At 37.1% G+C, this 17,616-nt stretch overlaps 1 long non-coding RNA gene across 1 annotated transcript in view; it reads right to left on the minus strand.

Moving 5' to 3' along the window:
• Positions 1-17,616, minus strand: part of LOC107502644 — a 766,462-nt gene that overhangs the window by 698,296 nt on the left and 50,550 nt on the right. The gene's annotated exons all lie outside the window — the stretch shown is intronic.

Genomic DNA, 17,616 nt, shown 5'->3' on the forward strand with positions numbered 1-17,616 from the left:
AAATTAATACCTTCCTTAGTAGAGATGTATCTGGAGTCCCTGCAGATCCCTAGCCAAGAGACAGTCATCTGACCCAATTAAGATAAATTAGATATTCTTGCCTAGCATTTCAATCTTCAGAGGGGTTTGGGGTCTCCATTCCTGCTATCAGTGGATGCCTCCTTCCATTAGCCTGTTATTGTGGCTCCTTTCAGCCCCACTGCTTTTGCCATTTACAGCACTGAATGTGTTTGTTTCCTCTTCCTTAATTTAGCAAAAATCTATTTCTGTTAAGTGCACCAAAAGAACACCATCTGACACAAAGAACATTCTGAAAATTATTTCTGAGGGCAACCAGAATCAAATGTCATTGGTCTTTTATCTACAAGCATGTAGAATAATCTTCATTCATACACTGCTAGTGGGGATTTTAAATTGCTGCAACAAATTTAAAACAATCTTAAGCAGGTTCTTATAAATTTAACATATTTTTGTGACTCATAATTCCAGTCCTTGCTTTTGACCCATGAGAAATGAAAACTCATGTCCACAAAAAGACTTGTATAAGAATGTTTACAGCAGCTTTTTTTATATATATAATAGCAAAAAACTGGAAATAACCCAAATATGTATCAATATAGGTGACTAGATAAGCATTTTGTGATACATTCATATAAAGGAATACTACTCAGCAATAAAAAGAAGCAAATTACTTATACACAACACAATATGGATTATTCATTAGAATATTATGCTCTGCAAAAGAAGTTATAACAACAAGAATACTTACTGTATGATTCTACTTATATGAAGTTTTTCAAAAAAATATAAAACTAACTTATGGAGATAGAAATAAGAGCAGTTAACTATGAAGGTGAAGATCAACTGAAAGAATAAAAGAACTCTCTAAGGTGATTAAAATGCCCTATATCTTGTTTGAAGTGATACTTACGCAAGTGCATATATTTATGAAACCTTGTAAAAAATATAACAGCCATGAAAATTCATATTCTGTATTTTTCTGGCTCAAAATTAAAGAACAAAGTTAGATAAAATGGAAATACAGAGAGAAAAACAATTGTTATGGATATCTTTAGCAGATCCCCATGCATATTTGACAGACTTAATAGGTAATAATAATTTTAAAACTTCAATATGATTAACGTAACATATTCAACACTTAGTTTATTAAAAATACAGGAAAATTAAGTTTTTAAATAAATATGAATTTGTTCTAGTTTTTTTTTTTTAGTAAAATTAAATAAAAGTGATATCAGCATGACATCAAAAGCACATTCTATGAAATAAACTGGACTTCATCAAAATTTAAAACTTTTGCTCCTTGAAAGACCTGTTAAGAGGATGTAGAGATCGGGGGGAAATGGTACAGATGATAGAGGCTCTGTTCATCCCTCTTGCAACCAAATCAAAGTTGTGACAGAAACATGGGACAAACGGGAAGCAAAGTCACCTGGGATCTACATAAGCAGAAGCCCTACAACTAGCCAGAGCAATAAGAAATCACCCTGCAACAGTAGAGGTAGGATGGGGTGAAGACACGAGTCTGCCTACTCCCTGGCAGCTGAGTGGGACAGAAGCTACAACAGCAGCAGATCCCTCTTAAAGGGGTTGTCTCTACAATTGGACTACAGGGTGATGGACTTGATTGCTCTGAGCACAAGCACCAGGTCAGTGGCTCAGGGGAAGCACCAGGGACTTACAAGGGAACACTGAGTTGTTAGAGCAAGGGTAGGAGCAAGGGGTCATCAAACACGATAACAGAGGTCGCTCTGCCCAGAGTATTCCTTAAAACTCTGCCTCCTCCAACTTGTAGTCCCACTCAAGCCACATCCAGTGGTGTCCTAGGGCAGTCCAGTGTCCCTTGCTGAGCAGATCTGAGACTCACACTGGTATCAGTTGACCTGAGTTTCTGACATGACTTCTTGAGGCAACTATAAGCACAGTATCTGTGGATTGCTTGCTGAATCTTAACAGGTGGCCCCAGAGGAATACAGGCATGGGCTAAAGGTGGCCCGCAGCTGAACTCCTCTCAGGACTGTGCCACCAGACACCTACTTCACAAATCCACACTAATAAGACCAGGAGACTTAGGAGCTTTGCTTAATACATAGAAACAGACACAGAAAGGCAGCAAAAATGGAAAGACAAAGAAGCAGAAACCATACGAGGGAACAAAACAGAGATCTAGAAATAACAGAGTCAAGCAATCTAACAGATGCAGAGTTTGAATCATTGGTTATAAAGATGCTCAATGAACTTAGAGGAAGTATAGATAAATTCATTAAGACCTTTAACAAAAAGATAAAAAATATAAAAATGGAAATGGAAATTATAAAATGGAATCAGTCAGAAATGAAGAACACATTATCTGAGATGAAGAGTATATCAGAGGTAATCAACAAAGTGGATAAAGAAGAGGATCAAACCATCAATATAAAGGATGGGGAAGCCAAGAACACTCAGTCAAAACAGCAAGAAAAAAGGCAAAAACTATAATAATAATATTCAAAGTCTGTGGGACACAATTAAATGTAAAAATATCTGTGTCATAGGGGTACCTAAAGGAGAACAAGAAGTTGAAGAGCTATTCGAAGAAATAATTATGGAAAACTTCTCTAACCTGGTGAAGGAAAGAGACAATAGAAAGAAGCTCAGAGAGTCCCAAACAAGATGAACCCAAGAGGCCTACACCAAGACATGTTATAATTAAAATGCCACAGGTTAAATATAAAGAGAGAATCTTAAAAGCTGCAAGAGAAAAGTAGTTATTTACCTACAAGTCTGGCAGCTGATTTCTCAAAAAAAAAAAAAAAAACTATGCAAAACTTCAGAAGGACTTGGCACAAAATATTCCAAGTGATGAAAACCCAGGATCTACAACCAAGAATACCTTATCCAGCAAAGTTATCATTTAAAGTCAAAGGACAGGTAAAGAGCTTTCCAGACAAAAATAAGCTAAAGGAACTTATCAACACCAAGCCAGTATTACAGAAAATGTTTGAGGGACTTCTTTAAGAAGAAAAAAATATGTATCAAAAACATGAATAAAGAATGGTAATAACTACATTCCTATCAATAAGTACCTCAAACAGAAAAGAATTAAGTGCCCCAACCAAAATATGGGGCAGCTGAATGGATAAGAAAACAAGACCTCTGCATAGCTACCTGTAGGAGACTTACTCCAGATTAAAAGACACACACAGACTAAAAGGAAAGGGATGGAAAAAGATATTACCTTGATGGACCTAAAGGGTGTTGCGCTGAATGACGTCAGTCAGATAAAGACAAATATCGCATGATTTCACATACATGCAGAATATAAAGAACAAAATAAACAATAATGACCAAAAAAAAAAGAAACAAACTTATGGACACAGACTATTTTGAGGGCTACTAGAAGGGAAGGGGGTTGAGGGATGGCAAAAATGGCAAAGGGATTAAGAAGTACAAATGGATAGTTACAAAATAAACAGAGATATAGAGTGTAGCATAAGGTAAATAATGTAATAAATATGTAAAGGGGAAGAGGGGCATTGGATTTAGTGGGGTGATCACTTGGTAAGTTATATAGATCTCTAATCACTGTATAACCAGTTGTTATACGACTGAAACTAATATATTATTCTATACCAACTATAATTTTAAAAACCTCATTGAATTGTGTAATGCAAATAAAAGCAACTAATTGTCTGTTATATTTAAAGAAAGCCAGAAGAAAAATTTAAAAGAAAGATGATGCAGAGATAAATCACAGACTTAGAAAAATATTTGCATTTGCATATCTGATAAAATACTGTGTCAGAACGAAGTGCTGTATAAATTCAACAGCAAGAAAGAAAATATAATTAGAAAATTTACTGAACATTTTTATGTACATTTCACCAAAGTAGACCATTAGAATAGCAAATTATAAAATAGTTACTCCAGAAAACTGCTGAACTGTTTCTTATAAAATTAGATGTATACTTACCATATGACATAGCAAATGTTCTCTTGGATATTTATCCTAGAGAAATGAAACCTTAGGTTCACACACACACGAAAATGTTATATATGAATTTTTATAGATTAATTTTTAATAGGCAAAACTAGGTAAAAAAACACATGTCCTTCAAGGGTGAATGGATAAACAAACCATATTACATTCATACAATGGAATAGTACTCAGCAAGAAAAAAAGAACTATTAATATGTGCAACAACTTTCATGGACCCCAAAGCATTATGTTGACAGAAAAATGCCAATCTTAAGGGCTACATACCATATGAATCCATTTATATAACATTCTCGAAGTGAGAGAATTATAGTGATGAATGACAGATCAATGGTTTGGTTGCCATAGCTTAGGGTTGGGACTAGCGTAGTTATTAAGGAAAACATACGGAACTCTATTGTCACAGTGGAAGAATACTATATTCGGGTTGTGGTGATTGTTACGTGAATCTGCATGTGTTAAAAAAAATTTTCATAGAATAAATATATAAATAGGTCAGAAGATAACAACATAGGAGGATACTAAATTCATCTTCTCCTATGGACACATTGAATCTACAGAGCTACCTATGGAACAATTTCTTTTGACAGAAACACAAAACTAGCTTAGCAATTCCTACACATGAGGTAAACAATAAAAAAAAAAATTAAAGCACTAGGAGAGGCTGAGATACAATACTGCCATAAACACCAACCCACTTCCACCCACCGCCCCCAGCATAGCTACTGACAATCAGGACAGAACTCAAAAATCTGAGCTCCTCCCTGAAGAGAATGATTTGAAGCCCATATCTGGCACAAACTTTTAAGACTTGCACCTGAGAGACTAGCTGCCAAAAATTTGTTTTGATAGCCAACGGGGCTTGCATTCATGAGACCCTCAAGGCTATAATGAACTGAGAAACAGGCTTGCACACACTCGGCTCAACACATATCCAGCCAGCTGAAATGTATCTAGCCTTTCTCTGAAAGAGACCTATCTGCTTATCTTAAAGTTTCATCCTGAGTGGTAGGCATCTATTTTAACATACATCTAGGGTTCTATTGCAATATTCTCCAAAAACCACACAGACTGGCAAGTACTATCTTTGCACCCTTCCTCTGCCCCATCCTATGTCATGGGTATCTCGGAAAGGAGTCTGTGCACACGTCTGGCTGCCACTCAGAGGACACATTCCTTGATAGCCTAGCTCTGGTGACCAGCAGGGCTACGCTCACAGGCTCCACGGGATGATAGCTAATAAAGAAACAGTTCTTAACTGGCTATCACCCTGCAGCTCAGTGCAGAGGGTGCAAACAGAAACACTTGTCGTCCCTTGAAAGAGGTATACCTGGGTACTTTAAAAACTGCCACCTGAGGGTCCAGCATCCAATCAAGCCTGAATCCAGATGATGAGTGAGATCCTCCCATGTGGAACACTAACAGGTCTTGGCAAATTCTCAACTACTGGGAGCCACTAAGAACAAAGTAGGCTTCTTGGGCAATCACAAAGGTTTGAGAGAGAGCCAAGAACTAGGCAAAGTTGAACAATAATATTCAATTCCTCAACTGTTCAATTCTCAACTCAACAAGATATCAGAAGAATTTCATACAATGATTAAGTGAGATTTATTCTAAAGGTGCGGGGATGGTTTGAAATCTGAAATGAATCAACGAGATACATCATATTAACAAAATGAAGGATAAAAATCATATGACTATCTTAATAGATGCAGAAAAAGTATTTGGCAAATTCAACATCTATTTATGATAAAAACTCTCCACAACAAGGGAACAGAGGAATATATCCCAATATAATAATGGGCATATATTACAAGCCCACAACCAACAATATATTTGACAGTGGAATCCTGCAAGTTTTTCCGCTAAATCAGGAATACAAGGATGCCCACTGTCATCACTTTTACTCAACATAGTATTGGAAGGCCAAGCCAGAACAATTAGACAAAAAATAAAAGGCATCCAAAATTGGAAAGGAGGAAGTAAAACTGTACTTGCCAATGACGTGATCATATATAGAAAAGCTGAAAGACTCCACCAAAAAGATGTTAGAAATAATAAATTCAATAAGTTGCAGAATTCAAAATCAACATGCAAAAATTAGTTGTGTTTCTACACATTAATGATGAATAATACAAAACAAAATTAACAATCCCATACAAAGGCATGAAAAAAAAAAAAAAAAACTTAGGAATAAACTTAACCAAAGAGGTAGACGATCTCTATACTGAAAACTATAAATCATTGATGAAAGAAATTACAGACACAAATAAACAAAAAGATATCCCATGTTCATGGATTGGAAAAATATTGTTAAGGTATACATATTACCTAAAGCCATCTACAAATTCAATATAATCCTATCAAAACTTGCAGGGTAGTTTTATAGAAATTTTTAAAAATCCTAAAATTTATATGAAATCATAATCATTCTTTAACAAATATTCATTATTTAATAAAAACATTTTTTTAAAGGAAAGGTAATATCAGTTTACTTGGAGAAATATAAAAATACCAAATGTTGATTTCACACCTAAGATTTTTCTAAAAGTCCCAAAGTAAATATTCTCAGAGACTTTATGGGTCTATTCATACTTTAAATAACATATTACTACCCTTCTTTATTTTTTGGCTGAGAAAATATGCTCACCTCTCTTGCTATGTGTATGCTTTAAAGTTCATCTGAGCAAACAAACTGATTTTTATCTTAGGAAGTACAAAAATCTGTTGAAAAATTAAATTCTATATCACATAGTAGGCATATTTGTTCATTTTTTAAACTACAATTTTAAGTTCATTCTCTGTTAATGGTAAGGAAATCACATAAATTATGCAATTTTTATTAAATTTATAATAAGGAAAAATATTCGAAAACTGATTTACTATTACTGGCTGATTAGAACACTCAAAGCAAAATTGTTCCCAAAAGGTCTCTAGGTAGGTTACCACAATTTCTAATTTTTACACACACACACACACACACACACACAAAATAGCTATGGATATTTTAAATAGAAAATATACAACTGTTTAATGAATCTTTTAGTCATCCTGCATATTAAAGATGACAAGCCAGGAATCAATCATGTCAGAAATATAAAGCAATATAATTCTGTTATAGAGAAAAAGAACTTATTTCAATATTGTTATGTCCATTAAATTGGAAAAAAATATTGCTTTATCATACACGTTTCTAAATATTAGTATATATGAATAAAAATCTCTTTTATTATGCATTTTATAGGCTTAATCATCTGTTAGAGAAATATTTCATCAGTTAAATAACTCCAAACCAGTGATCTGAAAACTTTTTCTGTAAAGAGCCATTCTAGGATTTGCAGGTTGTAAGGAATCTGCAGAAACTATTCAACTCTGTGTTTGTTGGGTAAAGTCACCATAGACACTGGTAAACAAAAGAATATATGGTTATGTTCTAATAAAACTTTATTTTTTAAAAAAAGGCTGTAAGCCAGTCTTTGCCAAAGGGTCATCATGTGTCAACCTTTGTTCTAAAATATATTTTCAGTAGCTCGGGATGTGTGTGTACACGCATGATGATCTACATGCATGTAGCATGTATCTCTTTACCAGAACCAGAATTGTTAACATGAATTTAATTTGCCTTGAGGATTCTGCTTAGATGGTATCAAAAATATTTACTTCAATGGACATATACCACATTATATAATGGTGACATACCTCCAAAATAAATAATAATGAAAACCATGGTAGTTGTGAACCAGAAAATATACCTCAAATAGATGACTACTATATCAGTTTTCCAAAGTGGAAAGTATTTTTCTCACCTCCTTTTTTCCCCAAGAACTAGATCTTAAAGTCTTATTTATTCTATCTCTATTTTCCTATTTTATTAAGCTTCCTGGTGTGTGAATATCATATGCAGACCTAGGAAGCTTGTTTAAGCAGATTATCATTTAGCTGTAATTGTATTTAATAAGAAACTATTGAAGTTACACTCTAAAGATTGTTTCCAAGGTGAATTATTTTTTTTAAGATTTTTTCTTTTAATTACATTTTTACATTATACAAAAGAACTTGTGTTGACTCAGTTTCATACATCTACAAATTCTGTTAGCTCTCTTTCTCAATTTAAGTATAATTACAAAGTTCCTCTCATAAAATTAAGGCTAAGTGCTACCATGTACTTTCATTGTATTGGATTTTTCTTGTGAATTTTAAACCAAGTGAACACCTAATTCAAACACAGTAGGAGGAGGCAGGGCCAGCTTCGTAGGGTCTTATATTTGGTCTAATGCTCTGCTTTTGCCATCTTGAAATTCTTTATTAAATTTATTGGGGTGGTATTGGTTAAAAACATTATTTCAGCTGAACAGTTCTGTAATACATCATCTGTACATTGCATTGTGCGTTCGCCATCCAAAGTCAAATCTTCTTTCGTCACCACATATTTTACCCTGTTTACCTTTTTCTCCCTTCCTCTCCCCCCTTTCCCTCTGGTAACCACTAACCCGTTGTCTATTAGTTTTTGTTTGTCTCATACATTTGTTGCTTTCAGTTTTCTATTCCACATATGAGTGGGATCATGGTTCTCCACTTTTTCTGCCTGGCCTATTTTGCTCAGCATGATAACCTCGAGATCCATCCGTGTTGTCGCAAATGGCAGTATTTCAGCCATCTTGAAATAGTTTTGAACATAGGCTCCACGACTTCATTTTGCACTGGGTCCTGAATATTATGTAGCTGGTCATCCAGGGCAAGATGAGAATTCAGCAAAGATAGAAAGGCTTTTCCAATAATTCAATTTAAGAAAGTTTAGATTCTAAAGTCTCAATAAAAGATGCATGTGTTTAACTTCAAAGGAAGTTCTCTGCTACTATCAACTCTTCAGAAAGTGGAGAAGGCAAGATAGGTGACAGAGAATAAGTGGAAATTCTCTGTTCACTTCTGAAAAATAGATAATTGAGCTGTTTCATTTCTGCTAAAAATGTCAGAAACGGCCAGCTTGGTCATACAAGATGGACTTTTCCTCCACTGATTTTTCTAATAAGGTGAATAAAGACAAGTAGGCAATGTGATTACCATAAACCCTGATATGATAAAGAGGGAGGAAAGGTGTCCTTTTTTTTGGCAAGGTTTTGGAGTAGGTAAAATGATACAGGTGGGTTACACATGGATAAATTATATCATAGCTGAGTATTTAAGGGCTAAATATCCAAAATCCTGAGCCCTTAGAGAGTATTAATTCTAACAGGCTAAGGTAGAAGTCCTAAAATCAGGAGCATGGTACTATCCTAAAAAATTTAGTTAGGATTGCAGAGTTGCAGATCAAAGGAGAGCTTCTGTAAAATCAACAGAGAGTAGGACAAAAAATAATAATTAATCAACCATAATGAAAGCTGCAACCCATTCTCCCCATCCTTAACGCTGCTCTATAGCACTTGCCCTTTTAACATACTTTGTAATAGAAGCTCCACTGATGTGTCCTGAACTCCTAGAACAATGCTTGGCACATAGCTGGTGCTCAATAAAATATTGGTGAGTGAATAACCAAACCATTGGGATGATTTTCAATTGTACTTAGCCTCACAAGCCATAAAAATGTTCCTGCTGAGAGAAAACGGCTACAAACAAAAGCTTAGAGAGGAGTAAGAGGTTATAGCAGAACTACTGATTGATAATTACACTGTAAAACCCCCAACAAATTTGAGCTAGGTTTGAAGATGAGGAAGATGACAGTAATTGCAGGAACCTTCTCTGGTATTTATCATCCGTGTTCTCTAACTTTTTAAAACGCTAAAACCTAAAACATAACCACAAAGCCTGCTTTCCAGTTAACTTGTATAGGTCAATGTATTAGAGTAAAACTATCATCTAAAAGCCAACTACTTCTAAGCTAACAGGTTAGCTAATGGTGCTTAATCCTCCTGGATGCCTCAGGCTTATGTATGGCTTTGTCAGCTTATTTGTGACTACTCCTCACATCTGAGTCCCAATTAAGTGCTCTCTGTCATCCTTTCCAGGTCTGAGGGCTCTTAATAGCTCTCAGCCAGGGCCATTCTCTGTCCTCCAAATCTCTCCTCCTGTCTGGGCTGTATTTAGTCACTGATAATGCACTTGTGCGATTACTCCTTTTGCTCAGAAGCTTCTAAGCTGAAGATGATTTCATAACTCAGACCCTGCTGGGATTGTTTAGTTTTGCTTTGGGTGTTTGTTTTACACAACAGAATAGTACCAGGCAGACTGCACTGGGGATCCGGAGCCTCTGTCTCTCTAAAGTTCAGTGTCTTTTTATGTCAAGTATAGGTCAAAGCTCCTGCCCAGAGTGCCACAAAGGTCATTCACCCAAGCAAGGTTGAATGCGACAAAGTGGTGGAAATGTTTTGCAGGTTACAAAGTGTTAGAAACCAGGAAACCCCACTGTGAACCTCACTCTTCTAAGCATGACGGGAGCCTCTGGGTTGGGTCTGTTGTCACATAGGACTCTTTCGTAACAAACAACATCAACAAGTCAATCTTATGTAAACAAAAAATGAGAACTTGTTCCATTCATGATTAGGAACTAAGAGCCAAAAGGCAGAACCAGAAAGTGGACAGCCTTTGGGTCATGCTTTCTTGTTCCTACATGTTGGTCCACTTTATTCTTTTCTCTCTGCAGACACACTTCCTTTGCTCCTCAGCATACTCCATGAAATGTGGCCATACCCACTTCTGAAATTACATGTGACCACTCCATCTGTCCACTGCTCTGAGTTCCAAATATCACCATCTCAGACTGATGGCTAAGTGTGAGTCGGGCGTCTATCTCTAAATTTACCTACTAAGGCAAGGGTAGATGTGCATGGCTGTGAGGGACCCACCTCCCGGGCAGACACCTAGACTTGATCACAGGTTCCAGGGAAGTCCCTGAGGGAAAAACAACAAAAAACTTGAACCTAAAGGACGAGAATACTGAGGCACATAATGCAGTTCCAGGTCAGAGTCAGCATCTGATTGAGGACAATTGTGTGTGTGTTACACAGAAGGTCGTAAACCCAATCCCAAGGAATATGGAAACTTAGAGCAAAAAAAAAAGTGAAAATATAGAAAGTCTGAAAAGTATATGTGTACTACTTTGCTAGGCCTGCCATAGCGAATTACCATAAACTCAGTGGCTTAAAACACAGAATATTATCTCTGTTCTGAAGGCCAGAAGCCTAAAACCAAAGTGCCAAGGAAATGGCTCTCCCTCCAAAGACTCTGAGGGAGAACCTCCCCCAACTCTTCTCAACTCTGTCAGGTTCAGATATTCCTTGGCTTGTGGCTGAAAAATTCCAATCCCTGCCTTTATTTTTAAATGGACTTCCTCTCTTTTGTCTTTTTTTTCTTCTGTCTTATAAGGACACTTGTCATTAGATTTGGGGCTCTCTTGGATGATTTAGAATGGTCTCATTTCAAGATATTTAATCGATACAACTCTTTTCCAAAATAAAGTCACATCCACAGGCTCCAGGAGTGAATATCTTTTGCAAGGGCCACCATCCAACTCACTAGAGCCACGGTCCCTGATCTTTTTGGCACTAGGGATAGGTGCTCCTATGAGAATCTAATGCCTGATGATCCGAGGTAGAGCTGAGGTGGTGATGCTAGCACTGGGAAGCAGCTACAAATAAAGATGAAACTTTGCTCCCTTGCCTGCTGCTCACTTCCTACTGTGCAGCCCAGTTCCTAACAGGCCAGAAATTAGTATCAGACCATGGCATAGGGGTTGGAGACTACTGCATTATAGCATCTATTTAACTGAAGACCATGATTCCAAAGATCCGTATCTACACCTCCAATGTGAGGAAGCAGAGGATATCGTTGCTTGGAGCTTTTGCTTGAATCATATGAAAATGCAAACTGAGCACCAACAATAGAAGATTCAGTCATTGGACCTCCGAGAGCATCGCTGGTTTCAGGAACACCATAAACGGTCTAGGCAGCAATAGGCCTGATAGCCATGCGGACACATAAAGAAAACTTGCCAGAGAAACCCAAAATTACTGGGAACAAAACTGACCAGGCCAAGGGACTCTCCCCAAAACACAGTTTTATTATGATTGATGCTGGTCTGTTATTAATCTCCTTAGGCTGGTATGTTCTAAGCCATCTTAGTTTCTAATGCATATATATGAAATTCACATATATGAAATTTAAGTTTTCAGTTGCTTTTTCTCCTCAAGTTTGACACCACAAACAAAATCACTATAATTTTTAAAAGGATGTAAAGTTTTCTTCTAAGGGAAACATATTAGTCCCCTAATAATTCAATGTATATTAGTTTCGTTGGATGAATTTTTTCCCTGAATAGAAGTAAAAGCAAATCAATAGGGAAGAAATAAGCAGGCTTCGATGTGACCCTCATTTATTGCCAGCGCTCTGCTCTTTAAAGTCCCTATAAGCACAACTGGAGAAGTACAAAGAATCAAATCCATTAACTTTGATCTACAGCATCCCCATCCTACAAAAACAGCTAAAAAATATTCGCATCTAAGGGGAAGTTGAATCTAGGAGTGCAGTTTAAAGCAAAGGAATGGAGTGGCTAAAAAACAAATTTTGCCTCTTTCACAACTGTGCTCAGCATCGTTTTACTTGATTAAACTGATCAAGATATAAAATATAACCAAAGATATTTCTTGGTATGATGAACACAAGAGGTCTAGAAAAAATTGTATTGCCCTCTTCATGTGGGAAAAATAAATCTTAACAGAAGATAGTGAAAATATAAGTTTTCAGTTTAATATTGTCTTTTTCATTATCTTCACACAACCAATTATGGATTTTTTTTAGTGTTTTTATGTAAATCCACTAAGTGTATGCAAACACATAGCTATAAACCTCAGATTGAAGACAGTCAAAGTGTTCTTCCCTTTTCATCTTTGTTGGAGTTAAGGGAGGTGGGGAGACCAGACAGACTATAGTGAGACTGGCTTTGGGTTTTGCTGATAGAAAAAGGCTCTTTACTTTAGTCACAGCTCTATCTCTAATAAGCATACTAGTAAAAATGAAACCTCGCATTTCTCTCATACCTTATCATTTTTAAAGTACGTTCTCTCACAAAATCTCGTCTAATAGGAGAAGGCAATTTCCAACATTCCTTCATATTGGAATGCCTAGTTTATAACTCTGGGAAGTCACAGTTCATTATCTGGGATCACACTCTATATAATCCCAGTAGAATAGTTTGAATCGAAACAGCTGCCATATCTCATCACACAGAGGATCAGGAAGGGGACTGTGTAGTGACTGATGAGACTAGGATCAGGTAGGATTTGCAATGGAAGTGGGGGAGATATCAGGAAAGCACTGTAGGGCATGACAAGGAGTCTAGTCAGGCAGGCACCCAGAGAGAATGAGCCAAATAGCCAGAAAGATTCCCACGAAGCAATGGCCATCTAGGACACACAGCAGCGCAAGATGCAGGCAGTCACTGAGCAGTACATTTGACCAACATCATCTACTCATAAGTCTCCCTCACAATTGTGGTCATAATCATGTACATACTCTCCTATTGTAAATACTTACTATTTACTTGAAACAGATTTATCGTTTAAAGTTTTCCTTAAAATCAAATATACTATGTTTGTAAATGGAAAAACAGGATCACCTGCTATCAGTGGAAGGTAATCAAAATAATAATAATTAAAAGAATGCTATTAAATGCTGGCCAAAGCTGTTTTCTGCAGGAGGCCCCTAGCATGAGATCTGCTGTTTTTGTTAAAGAGCAAGTGTTAGAGAGTGTGAAAGGCATATAAGGACTAAGCAGAAACTTTCTCCTGGATTTATATGGAATTAAAAGACAATTAAAAGTAACTATTTCCATCCATGGACCATCCGTAGCAGTGCCTAATTCCAACTTGGGAAAACCCAGATTTAGCATTAAGAAATTTGTCAAGATTTGGTGAAATCCATGCACTTAAAGTTAATAATAGGATAGGGAAGGCTCAAGAACAAGGAAGGGGGTTGGTGTGCAAGAAAATGGAAAGAAAGAAGCAATATAGAAAACGGGGAAAGTTCCAGTGATAAATTAGAATATATAACAGAACTCTAGTATAATTCACTACATGTTACCATGTGTTATATACATTATTGCATGTGTGTGTACACATATTACTTTGTATATATAGAAATTACTGTGCTATAGTACAGAGATAGTATAATATCATAACAAAGAGCCTGGATACTGGAGCCCGATGGCTAAGACTCAATCCCATTGGACAAACGTAAATGAGTTAACCTCTCTAAACCATAGTTTCCTTATTTAAAAGTTCATCTGAAAATGGGCATAATATCAGGAACTCTCTCACAGGATTATGAGGATTAAGTGAGGAAATATATGTAAAGGGTATGAAAGAGAACCTGCTAGATAGTAAGCGTTATGTCAGTGTTTGCTAGGAATGGTTGGCAGAATAAAGGCCCCCCAAAGATATCCACATCCTAATCCCTGGAACCTGTAAATATGTTACCTTACATAGAAATGGGGGTATTGATGTTATTAAGGTTAAGGGCCTTGAGATGAGAAGATTATCTAATCACATGGGAGAACCATTCCTAGATGATGTCAGGATGGGAGGGAGATGTGACAACGAAAGAAGGGTCAGAGAGATGGAACACTGTTGAATACAGAGACAGAAGGGCCACAAGCCAAAGAATGTGGGTGGAAAAAGGAAGGAAATGATTTCGACTCTGAAACCACCAGAAAAGCATGCAGCCCTGCAGACATCCCATTTTAGTATTCCAGTGAGGCTCATGTCAGACTTTTAACCTATAGAACTGTAAGGTAATTAATGTGTATTGTTCTAAACCACTAAATTTGTGGTGATTTGTTACAGCAGCAATAAAAACTAATACATTGTGATTATTACGAGGTGAGGACTTGGACTCAGTACAAGCCTAAAAACTAGAACTGAGATACAGGTGAGAGAAACTTCAGGCTACATACCATGAGTAGTACTACAACTTCTCCATTCTTCCCTGGCTTTAAGGCAATCAGTCCCAAATCCAGAAGCAAGGCCAAGTCTTCATGTGGAAGTTAAGTGGCTTTGGTAGTGGAGTGTAGGCAATACTATGTGTTCAAATCTTTTTGCCCCCTCCTGTGCACAGAAGAAAACTGTTTCTATCTACATTGTTTCTAGAGAGGCTATTTTAAACAATTGATATTGAAAGAAGTAAAGTTTGCCTCTTCCAGGTCTGGCCCCTAAAATATCCTAAATAATCTTCCATGGTCTCCTGATCCAAGATGCTGTAACTGCACAAAGGCAGCAGCACTGAGATCCTGGAGTGAGCACTTAGAGAATAGATACCTCAGAAGACCACCCAACCTACTTCCGTGACTTGAAAAAAAAAAAAAATTATTTTTAATCGAATGGGTTGCTATGTTCTTTTCTTAAAATGTTTGCATTTCTTAGACTCATACAAGTTTAAAACCAGAGAAAGGGAAAAAGTAGTATGTTTCTTCCATAAGCCTTATAAAAGGAACAGCTGAGACAAGGTAAAGACTTCAGCAGCATCTTATTTGTGAGCTGTCTACTCCTCCCATGACTTATAAGGCAATCAGGAGCACCCCGCCCCCAATCTTAGCCACCCATTCTGTTTGTGATAAATCTTCAAGTGAGGGACAGGGCAGCTCCTCTTTAGCCCCTTTAAGAACAACACGGACCCCTGATTTAGGTTCTACCTAGCAACCAAGAGAAGGATAAATCTTAGCAAACCTGTTTAGTTTCCTTCTATGGCAGAATGACAGTCTCCATAAATAATATGTATAGTCTGATTTTACATCTCATATGATCCTTCTGTAGAACAAAACAGGTAAGGATGGTCCAACCATAATCTTGTTGGGATGACTAACTGACCTGAGGTTTGCCCAAAAGAATAAATACCAAGGCAAGGAGATCTGCCTGTTTTTCTCCCAGATGCATGAACCATATCAGCAATTCCACCCCCCAGGAGACATTTGACTTTAAATATATTAATAATAGTACAGGAGGTATGTGTGTCTGAAAAAAGTTTTGAACATGTTGCATGTGAATGACTGTTTTTCACATCATCAAAAGAGAGATTAAGAATTTTCTCATAACTTTTTCAGATATTATTTGACTAATTGCTATAGTCAGAACTCTGGAATGACAGAAAATATTTTAAGTGGCAATAACAATTGATGAATTTCAGTGTGAATAAGTGTAAAGGACAAACATTCACAATGCAAATAGAAGACCAGGAAATAAACACTATGCCAAAGTACAGATGGACGAGATCTAGAAGGTCATAGTGGCTCTAAATAACAGCAAGAGCAAGAGGAAAAATGGGTCTTCAACTATCCTTCATGTAGATGGTTACGAAGCTCATTTTAGACCCCTCTGAGACAGCCTCATTAAAGGAAATATTGATGCCATGGCAAGAATTCAAAGTTGGGAACATGAATTTTAAAATAGATCACCAAGGACCACTGAAGAGGAAGGAGAACTGGCAACTCATGAGTGGCCCTAGGAACAATTTTTCTTAACTTTTTCAAGTCAGGTTGGAGGCAGGGGGCAGAAAGAAGGCAGCCAGTGTCACATGCTTGAGGATGCCATTCAGGACATTGGTAGAGGCAGCAAGAAGATGGTGGAAAATGAATTCCAGAGAAGTCTCAGCAGTTGTCACCATGTCCCCACGTGTATACAACAGCACTAAAGCGCTCCTTCTAACAGTAATGCTGGCAGGCAAGCAAAGACAGGAGTCAGAAATGTACCCGAGGGAAGGGAACCAACTGATATGCTAACTGTGGTGGCAGGGAGAGTGTTAAATGGGAGTAGAGTACCTTCCCTGCCAGTATACAAAAACAGGGTAAAGCTATAAAATGACTGCATCCCCTGCTCATGAGGAGCTCAATGGTCCCACCTGAATGAGACACTGTTACCACTGGGATATAGCGATCCTCATAAGATATAGACGTTTATAAAGGAAAAAGTGTGCCTTCCTTTATAATATCCTAACAATGTTTTCCCCGTGTAATTTGTGTACTCCATTATGAAATATTAATGGGATTTTTCAGTCAATTAAATGTTATATGCAAATGTCATCAAAATATAATTAGCAGTAAATTAAACGTGGCCATGAAGTAGAAATTGGTGTGAGAATAACCTATCCCCTGCTGATTAGTAATAGCTACCATTTGTTGAGTGCTTACTATGCACCAGGCAGTGTGCCCAGGACTTAAAGTCATCATCTTACAGCATTTAGTCCTCACAATCACCACATAGGTAGATAGTAGTTTCTCCCAATTTATAAACGAAGGAGTTGAGGCACAGAGAAATCTAAGTAACCTGTTCCAAATCAGTCAGTCAGTAAACAGTAGAGTAGCTCCAGTCCAAGTTCCTCTGGCTCCAAAGCCAGGTACTTATCCCCTAAACTGGCTGCTTCCCATGGTCCTGTACCAGGCAGGTAGAAAGGGTTTGTCCTTTCTCCCCAGTACTCTTGGTGGGCTTTAGAGGATCCCTAGAAAAGGTGTATGCTGATGGGGAAAAAGTTACACCAAAAAATGAACCCTCTACAAACTTCCATACCAGTGAAGCAAAGAATTTAAAGATATGGGTCTATCAGCTCTATAACCTGGGAAAAAGTAACTTTTTGATCCTCCACTC

Source organism: Rousettus aegyptiacus, unplaced genomic scaffold (genome assembly GCF_014176215.1).
Source record: "Rousettus aegyptiacus isolate mRouAeg1 unplaced genomic scaffold, mRouAeg1.p scaffold_m13_p_8, whole genome shotgun sequence".
Lineage (NCBI taxonomy): Eukaryota > Metazoa > Chordata > Mammalia > Chiroptera > Pteropodidae > Rousettus > Rousettus aegyptiacus.